The sequence below is a fragment of the Cyanistes caeruleus genome, chromosome 2 (genome assembly GCF_971803275.1).
Source record: "Cyanistes caeruleus chromosome 2, bCyaCae1.hap1.1, whole genome shotgun sequence".
In the NCBI taxonomy this organism is placed as follows: domain Eukaryota; kingdom Metazoa; phylum Chordata; class Aves; order Passeriformes; family Paridae; genus Cyanistes; species Cyanistes caeruleus.
In genome coordinates, this window is record NC_141702.1 from 40,858,919 (window position 1) to 40,869,010 (window position 10,092).

Genomic DNA, 10,092 nt, shown 5'->3' on the forward strand with positions numbered 1-10,092 from the left:
CTATGATTACTGCATGCATTCAAGTATTCTCTAATCTTGAGCCTTGTCCTATTAACTTTCACTGGTATATGAGACATGAAACTTGCTGAGCTGTTCTCCTGGATTTAGGCACCTAAATTCAACTGATTTGTAGGACAAAACACAGTTCTTGATGTGAGAATTAGGTGAACCAGAGTCCAAAACTGGGGAAATGAAAAAAGATCCACATTGCCTTTTCAGCTGCTGATTATTTTTAGACCTCTGACTGTCCAGTTCATATATCCAAATGTTTTTTTCAAATCCATGGCTAAAAATAATTCAGAAATTATTAATAAAGCTATAAATTAAACCCAGACTCCCCTTCACTTTGGTCCTTTGTTGGTCTTGTTTGCAGAACAAACTGAACACTTGCCAGCCACTAGGACAAGATACTCCTGTACAGACCACTCTGGCCCAATGAATCAAGATTTTTTTTTCTGTGAAATGACACAGCTTCAATAAAAAGGATGTGAGATCTTTAATGCTAAGAGCACAGCCTGGCTGTTAGGGCACCATCTTATCATATGTCTTCTGTCTGCACAGGTTGCAGGAAGAATTGATTTCAGGTCTAGGTTCCTTGACAAGTGCTCGAGTTCCAGACTGGGAAATAGAAACAATTGTGGAAAACCTTTTGGAATGAAGTACCACTGCTCCTTCCTTTACCTTTCATACCTGTCATGGCTGTAAAAGGCATCTCTAGCAATGGTGACAGAGCATAAATGTTGGTTTGCCCAGAAATTAAAGGGAAAAGAGTTGAAATAAAAGCAATTAGCCAGCAAACCTGTGTGTGCATCCAAATCAGCCTGCTGTTTTAACTTAGTAGTGCTCAAATATCCCACCTGAAACCCAAAGTAAAATGGCACAGACATAGAAAAGGGACATCCAAAACACCTATCTTTCTGACTGAGACTTCTCTTGTTTAAATTGCAAATTCAGGCCCTTCATAAAGCACCACAAGGCTTTGCATAGTCAGATCTCCTTTTGACAAAGGGATTTGCAGAAAAAGGTTCTTCAATACATTAGAGAGTTCTTGTGTCAGAAATAAATAAGTTAAGTCATTGTGAGAGTTCTTAAAATGTTTTGCCAAGGACAAATTAGAAAACAAAACTAGACCAATTACTTTGTATGTAAATTTTAGATGAGGAATGGGTTATGCCTTTGGCATAAATGTACTGAAGACAGTAATGAACTTCCCCACCCTTAAGTGAAGCATAGGATACCTAAAAGGTTCTTAGAAGATTCAGGTTTACATAGTCTCTCCCATTCACAGTTCATTTAATTGATTTTTGCTTGCACAGGAAAATTTGCAGATCAGTACCACTGAAAACTTTATACCACATTAAATGGGAAACATTTCTTGAAAGCAACCTAAACTTCCTGTATTATCTTGCAGCTCCTGTAGGAAAGAGGACAGCTGTGACAATAAGGCTGTTAATAAAATTATTTGGACAGAAATTTGAGTATAAATCCACCTATTAAAATCAGAAGTAAGGGTACTTAAAAGAAGATATTGTAATTTAATATGTTTGATATGCACAAAATTATTAAGAATTCAATAAGCAATAAAAATGGTTGTTTTGATTCAGATAAGGGCTCACATAGTGCTCTTCCGCTGATCAACAGTGGTGGTTTAATACTTACTGTAAAAAATAGAATGACTATACAAATGCTTTACACAGTATACTGTTCTGGTTTTGGCTAAAGGAATCAAGATTTCAGAAAGAAAAAACAACAAAAAAAAAACAACCCATGGTTTATAGGAACAAAACAAAGAGAAAGATTTGAAGGATCAGTGAAACCATAAAATAATATAGGAATGGTAAGACTCAAAAGGCAGAAGTGGCAATCACGATTTTTTTTAGAGAGATGAGTTTGATAAACTCAAAAAAAAGATGATAAAGATCTTTCTAACTTGGTCCTCAAGAACTCTGAAGAACTTCATAGCAAATTTGATCAGTATTTGAACAATCTACCTAGAGAAGCAATGCAGAGACCTTCTTAGAATTGTAAAGATGCTTAGGTTGGAAAAGACATCTAAGGTCACCAAGTTCAATGTTCACTTGCACTGCCAAGTCCAGCACTAAAACTCTCCATTTTGAAATATCAATTTTCAAATAATTTTTTTCTATGTACGTGTAATTTTTGGGCAGAGCACTCATCCTTTTGAGCAGAGCACTCTGTTATATCTATTCCTTCCATTATTTATTAGAATAAAGACTATCTGATATCTTATGCTTGTGTATTATATCTGTCACTTCCAGCTGCTTCCGTCCCAAAGCCTTTACTTCTTGGAAGTAGGTATTACACTTCATCACACAGTAAATCCTTGTCTCTGCCAATTTTCAGATGTTTCTGCTGTGTGAAAATGGGGGACAGAAAGCATGTAAAGGCATTTGATGATCCAGTCACTAGGCTGGCAATTGCAGCAGAAGAAGAACCTGCCATGAAATGCCCTCCATAGAGAGCTTTCCTGGCCGATAGCTCTGGGTGTGCGCTAAGGAGTTCACATAACCTGGCTGTAACACAGAGGATGCTGGTGATGAGCATGCCCTGCTAGACAGAGGTCTGTAAGCTGGTTACCAGCAAGGTGCTGAGCACTGAGATTCCATAAAGAAAAACATTTGGTTTTCTAATGGGAACTTTTCATTGAGTGTTGCAGTGAGTATTGTGTGCCAAAATATGACTGCAACAACTGTGCTTCCAGCCACGATGAACTCTAAGCAAAATTCCATTAGATATTTGTAATACTTTAAGGGACATTTCCCCCTGAACTCACCTGACATGTTGACCTATTAAATGCCATTTTAGTAAAAAATAGCTCTTATAGTCAGCTGATATAATATATCTAAAACCTATCACAAAATCAGCATACACATAATATAGGAGTTTGAAAAATTCATATCTGTAAAAGAAAAATATATCTGGGGTAATGTGCAATCCATATGCATGTCAAATCAGTAAGATATTTGAGCCTCTGTGAATGTAAACACATATGCCATTCCTTTTCCTCTTGACCCTGGGACCCTGTAGTGAAGAGGGAAGTAGTCTCTAGTTGAGCATGTCAGCTAAAGAAACTCAATTGTCCAGGTTTATTTCAGATGAAAATGCTTCAGAAATGCATAAAGTCCCTTGGTTTGGAGACATGTTAGGAGGAGGAGGAGGAGGAGGACAGTGTTTTTTGTTTTTGTTTGAATACAGTGGTGCAGAGTGAGGTCTCTCTTCAGCTTTTCCAAGCTGGCTTTCTATTGTCACTGCAAGTATGTGAATTTTCTGGACTCTCCCAGGTTATTTATGTTTGGTTTCAGAAACCATGGTAAAGAATGGGACTTTCCCAAAATAAAGATGATCACATCTTCCTATCCCTACCAATATAACTCTAAGGAAAGAGGGTTTTGTTTAAGAGTAAAAATTATAGTATCATAAATTTACCCTGCACTTTACTCACTGTACCAAGTTGCTTGTTCTTGGCCACTTTAAGTAATAACTAAAGGCAGCCTACAAAAAGCAGACACATGAAGACTATAAGCACACTTTATTCAGCTGGAAAAATTCACTTCTTGGATATAATTTTGGTAACAGGTTATTTGTTCCTGTAGTGTCATTTATGCAATTCTTTATCCTCCTTGCTACCCATTATATCTCTCCCATCATATTACTGATGTACATATGTAGAAGACATTTTACAAAATGCATTTTACATTTTCAAGCACCAGATTGACCATATGCACACAGACTGCCTGTGATGCACAAGTATTAATACTGATTTTCTGTGTGAGTATAATTAATCCATTATGGGCGGGAAATGCAACATGTGCTGTAGATGTACAGAATTGTTGTGTCATACTTCTGCACTGATCTATTGTTTCTGGAAACCACTGGGTCCACTGAGCAGTCATAATGCATTTTTTCCTCAGATTGCACAATAAATATGGTGGCCTCAGGAAAACACAGGCCTGCCACTAACAATCTTGTTTTCTGAAAGGCAGTTGCTCTTTGAGGTATATTTTTTGTTCTCAAAATCTGTAAGGAAACAACTTTAATAATGGCACCCAAAGCCTGCAGCTCAACCCAATGCAATTGTTAGAGACAGAAACACTTTGCCAGGTAGGTCTTACCAGAGAACAAGAGCAAAAATGTCTATTTTTAGTCTTGGACTCTAGTTCTGTGTGGACCAGGAAGTTAGGATAGACTATGCAGCTCTGTAAATCTCTAGTCCTTCTATGATAGTCCTGACATCACTAGAAGCCATTCCTTTTCTTCAAGATGGTATGGTTACATCATTCTTCAGTAGGTCTCCTAAAAGCTCCAAAAAGGGTTGTGTACCTACAAGAGCAGGGAAGCATTTGACATCTGCCATGTCAATGTCAAATTATTTGTCTAATAATTAGTCCTTGATGTCTCTGTTGAATGTTCTCAGTAATACAAATATAATACTATATATATATATAAAATATATCAGTGATATATTTAGATCTCTTTTGGAGGAAGACACTGCATGTGTTTGTATTGCATAAGAGGATAAGAAAAGGAGAGGGGAGAAAGTGCAATATGGAACATTGAAGTAGGATATCTTCACTATCACTCACATAATGATAAAGAAGTTATTATAAGAAGCTGTGGTCAAGATGATTCACATAGAGCTGCCAGACAAAATTACCACCTTCAACTGAACTAAACTCTAAGGACATCTGCTAGTAAAACTGCCTCTGGTCTATTTGGCTTATCATGTCAGCCAGCAAACTCCAGGAGTTCAGGACTTGCTTCAAAAGAGGATCAGTATTTTAGGCAGTTGGAGGGAGATGCACAACAGTATGTGTTAAGCTTTCCAGTTATCCCTCATTTGGAATTGCATGGAAGACAAAAATAATTTGTTCTCTTCTCCAGTGTCTGAATTTTACAGAAGTTTTGGATACTTTATGGAATTGGGCTTTAAATGGTGATAATTTAGTTAAAATGACAGATTTATGTTGAAACATAGTAAATGGAGTAAGACGTTTTGTGAGGTTTCAGCAATCAATAGGCACAAGATGAGGCTGAGAATCTACTTAAACAATAGTGTTAGGGACATAGTGAGAGCTGTCTAGCTGAGATTAGTGGAATTAATCATGTTTTTAAAGTGAAGAACTGGTGAGGAGTCTGACAGAGAGCTTGTTAAAACTCAAGGTGAGCATTTAATTTATTTTTGAATAAGTCTTTAAATGCTTTGCTAAACAAGAGGAAACCATACCTTATACCTGGTTCACTACTCAAGAATAACTACTTACTTACTATTAAATTCTTATCTTTCATAAAGCTCCATCATTGATAACTCATTGGGACAGCATCATTGACATTCCATTACAATTTTTGCTGCATCTTGTTCATGCTATGCAAAATGTTGATCTGACTTTGGGTTTTCCTGTTGCATCTGCAGTCCAATACACTTTATTGAGAAGCAAGCCTTGCCAAAAGCTTGTCTGTACATGAAAAATTGCTTCCATAAAGTCTGAAATAATTACCAGCTGTGTCTTCTGAAATTCGTACAGACTACTATTCATCATTATTGAAGCTGGACTTTGGATTCTTGTACCTAGTGGGGTTTTTTTTACCAAACATCTATTTTTCCAAGTCTTTGAAACTTTTGCAAGTCATTGGATTCTGTGAATATGATGAAAATCAAATGGCTTTTTTTGAAGTGAATTTAATTTATTTGAGTTTCCTGATCAAAAACTACTGGTCTGGATACATACTTGTGACATACAAATTTGTTTAAACTTTTCATATCCTCAAGTTACAGAACACAGTAGGGAACATTCCTCAATTTTCAACAGAAGACTTCTAATATAACATTCTTATTTTTACATATGTATTTCAAGCTATGCAGATTGCCTGTGAAATGAAGCAACTAGCTTGCTTAATTTATGCATATCAATGTGCATTCAATGTTAAATACAGACAGTTCTTGTAAACCTTGCTAGATTACGAGGTATTCTTAGATGAGTTGGACAAAAATTTCTCAGCCATTCATGCTAGGGTAGCTCCTTGCAATTTTTGAATCATCAGATACTGTCTTCCCAGATAACATGCACTTTCATTCTTCTAGGAGCACATTTGCTCTGAGTCATTTTACAGTGATTTATAGCTATAAATATATATATATAAACCTCCCCACGATAATAAGAAGAAAAGAAATGTGGAAATAATCAAAACCTTTAAGTTAGGAAATATGGAAAATTGATAAGGGAAGTCAAAGAGCTCAGGCTGGCAGGGTTTCCAAGAGTGAGAGGGTAGGGATGAAAGTTGAAAGGGTCATAAAAATTGGAGCAAAGTTTATTAGAACAGATAAAGGACACTGACTATAGAAAGAAAAGTCTCTCTGCTGCAGTGAGTGCAGAGATTCCACTTGCTGCTGATTCATGTTTAATTTTTAGAAAACAGAAGTCTGTCTAGGTTTGCCATTGTTACTGTAATGCAGTTTCTCATATTTGATATCAATTTTAAGCTTAAAAGTCTTTAATTTGATCTAGCCCACTGTCCACTGCTCCAGAGGGGAGTCACAAGACTCTGACACAACTCAGATGAGCATATACAACAGGCAGCATTGATTCAAAAGTTCTATACAGGCTTGAAAGAAGTTCCCAATAGAAGTGAAACTAGTTGAGAAAAAGCTACATGAGGAAAGTATCTCATGTCAAAAAGCTTAAACTATTAATTTTGGGAATTGTAATTTTATGCCTTCCATGAATTTACAGGGATCACAGTCATCATCATGTAATAAAGATAGCAAGTATTGTAAAAGAGACACATCATTTGAAAGGGGTGACACAAATTGCATTGAATTTATTTTACTCCTCTTCAGATATTTTTATAAAGACAATAGGTAAGGATCTGCATGCATTGGCCTCCAGTGTTTTTTGGAACCAAGCAATTGTGGGTATATAATGCACACCTTAGCTACTAACAGCAACAGTATAAAAACCAAGGGGATTACTTTATCTCATAACAATTTTGGAGTATTGTAACACAAGAACATGCTCATTTTTTGCATCCTTTTCCTTATGCCACATTCCTTTACCTTATTTGTTTTGACATCTGCCTTTTCTTTTAAAATCTTGACTAGAAACCAGCTCCTGAAGGACATGGGGAAATTACTTCCCTACCCCAAAGCATCATGATAACTGTAGGTGCTTTAAAAGTGGGGAAAACATCACAGTGTGCTTGAAGTATGGATATGAGGAAAGGTCTAAGATGAAAAGTTTTTAGCATGGATCTGAATGTCTGAGATAAGTTTGTCTAGTTAAAAATAACCAAAGACATAATTAAAGAGGGATGTTTGCAACAGACGTTTGCATTTTGGATACCACTGTGGATGATATGAAAATAGGTGGTCCAAGCTTTTTTTTGGTTTCAAGTGAAACACTGCTACCTTTTCAGTCAACCTTTTCCATTTTTCCCCTGGTCATTTTTTTTTTTTTTTGTCTTCTGTATATGAAATCAGCCAGATATTTATGTCTATTCTTTTGAAAACTGAAAATTCAGATGATTTTGTTGAAAAATCCTCCTCTCTTCATCCTGAAAAAAGTGATAGTAACAGAGGTTTGGTTTTATTTGCCTAAAAATGTTACAAAGACTTCCCACAGACGTTTGGAGTAAAATAATTTTACAAAGAAAGCTGCTATAACAGAAATATTTCAACCACTTCTGTATTATAAGAATAAAAACAGAAATTATTTTCAGGTGTAAGACTAAACCAAGGTAAGATCTGAAAGCATAGGTGTGTAGGGGACACAGATGGATGTAAAACCTTATACTTGTTTCCTGCTGCAAGAGAAATTCCTTACATCTTTGATTTTTGTCAGCAGCAGAACTGTAGGAAGGATTCACTACCATAAAATTGGCAAGCTTTTTCTCAGCTGTATTACAAAGAATACAAGGGATGTTCCACACCTGTAATTTTCAGTCACAGAGATTTTACTCATATGATGTTTAATTGTTTCATCTCCCAGAAAAGAAGTTTTCAAATGTACTTGGTTAAGGCTGCTATGCAGGCTTGTACAGTAAATCCTTCAGATTTTCTGCACCGACCCAGGTCAGTGGTTTGCTCTTTGAAGCTGAGGTTGTCTTCAAGGCAAACATTTGAAAGAATGGTTCATATAGAGATGTCTGTTTTAGAGAAGGCAGGATGCACTGTTACTAGATTTATGCTTTATTGCAACACAGATCCACTCAAAGGTATGCCACCAATATTTAAGCACAATGGAGAAGTTCTAGCAGATCCTGAAATTCCTTCAAGGGAACTTTTTACCCTCAACACTAACTTTGATTTGGCACTGATTTAATCTAGACTGTAGTTTAAACGTATTTGAATATAAAAAGGATGCTGCTGTATCTCTGTATGATACACTGTTCTAACTGGGTGAATAAGAAAACTTTTGGAAAAATCATCACAATTTGTGGCAGGAAAATTTAAGGAATTATGAACTTTGGTTTACTTCCCTTTGCTCTGGTGAGTAGAAGCAGGCATGTGCACATGTCAAACACTCCATGGGTCTCAGCCTGACAACAAGGTGACATTAATGAACTCTGGGAACTGTGGCAACAGACAAGTGAGCACTGGCTTGTTTTTGCTGAGGGGCTGAGGGAAAAAAGCCTCTGGCAGAAGAGTAGTAGATACCACCCTGGAGTATCTTATTCTGTAACTCTGTGTCATCATGTGGTACTTGAAATGTTTGAGCAGCTTTAGCTGCAAAAGAGAATGTCTAAAAATTACAGTGAATAAACTGTCAGTTACAAGAAGCAGCTGAGCTCATTCAGCCCAAAGAAGAGACTGAAAATACTCCTCTGTAACTTTGCCAATATAAGCTGGAAACAAAGAAGTATATGCCACATAATAAGTAAAGATTTGCCTTTTTTTTGTTTGTTTTTTTGTTTTTGTTTTTTGTTGAAGTACAAAAGTACATTACAAGGCTTTAAAAAAATAGGCAAAGGCTATTCAGTCAGCTCTTTAGTTCAAAACTCACACTACCTGAGGTTTTGACATCAAACCTCTCCCTTTTAATATATTTACAGTACTTCAAACTTTATTTTCTTTCATTTTTCCTTTAGAAATGCTGGTGTGTTCTGCAGAATAATTTTTCAAAAAGTGAGTTATTCCAGGAGAACTAATAATTATGAAGTAATTATGTGTTGTGATCTACCACTTGTCACTAATTACTTGCAGCACTATTTCACTGAAGCTAAGGGGCATTATGAATGTCATAAAACTGAGCCAGGCAACGCAGTGTCAAGATTTCTGCATCTTATTTAAATTTTATTTGATCACCATGGAAACTCCCCATCATACAGCAATAACCAGGCAAAGTGAGGTTTCATTATGAGCATTCTTAAAAAAAGTGAAAGTGCCAACTAATGCCATTTCTATGCTAGAAATCTTAGAGAAACTATTTCTTTGCCAAAGATATCTACTCCTGTGCCTCCCTACTCACACTGAACATGGAAGACAGGAATTGAAGTTTATTTACTTGAGATGAGTCAAAATTCCCTCAAAGGGAATGTCCTATCATCAGGTTACAGACATTGATGGGACTGGGTATGAGGTGCTCAGAATGAAGCTTCAGAAATATGTAAAGTCAAAGGTAAAGAGAAAAGGAGCACAAACACCAAATCTGGTGGCTTCAGGACAGCTTAAGGCTGACATATTTCTGAACCTATTTAATACAAAATATGCCAACAGTCCCAGAAACAGATGTTAGGATCTAAGGATAAAGACCAATTGCCAAAATATGGAATCAGATATATCCAAATTACTGACTTGGTATACATTTTTGTACTGAAGGTGACTATTGACTGGATAGTCTAGAGAGGCAGTATGTTTTCTGTCCCTTGATATCTGTGTATGAATGCTTTTTACCTTTTGGAAAAACACTTTAGCTGAGTACCAAGCTTACATTTTGTCAAACAGAAGCTACAGTTGTAGCTGGAAGTAATTAAAAAAAAAAAATAAACCCTAAAAACAGTCTAGCAGTCCATTCTTGTTTTAAATTTTAGGAATCCAGCTTCTGCCCTGTGTTCTCCCTACAAGAGTACAGTTTCAGT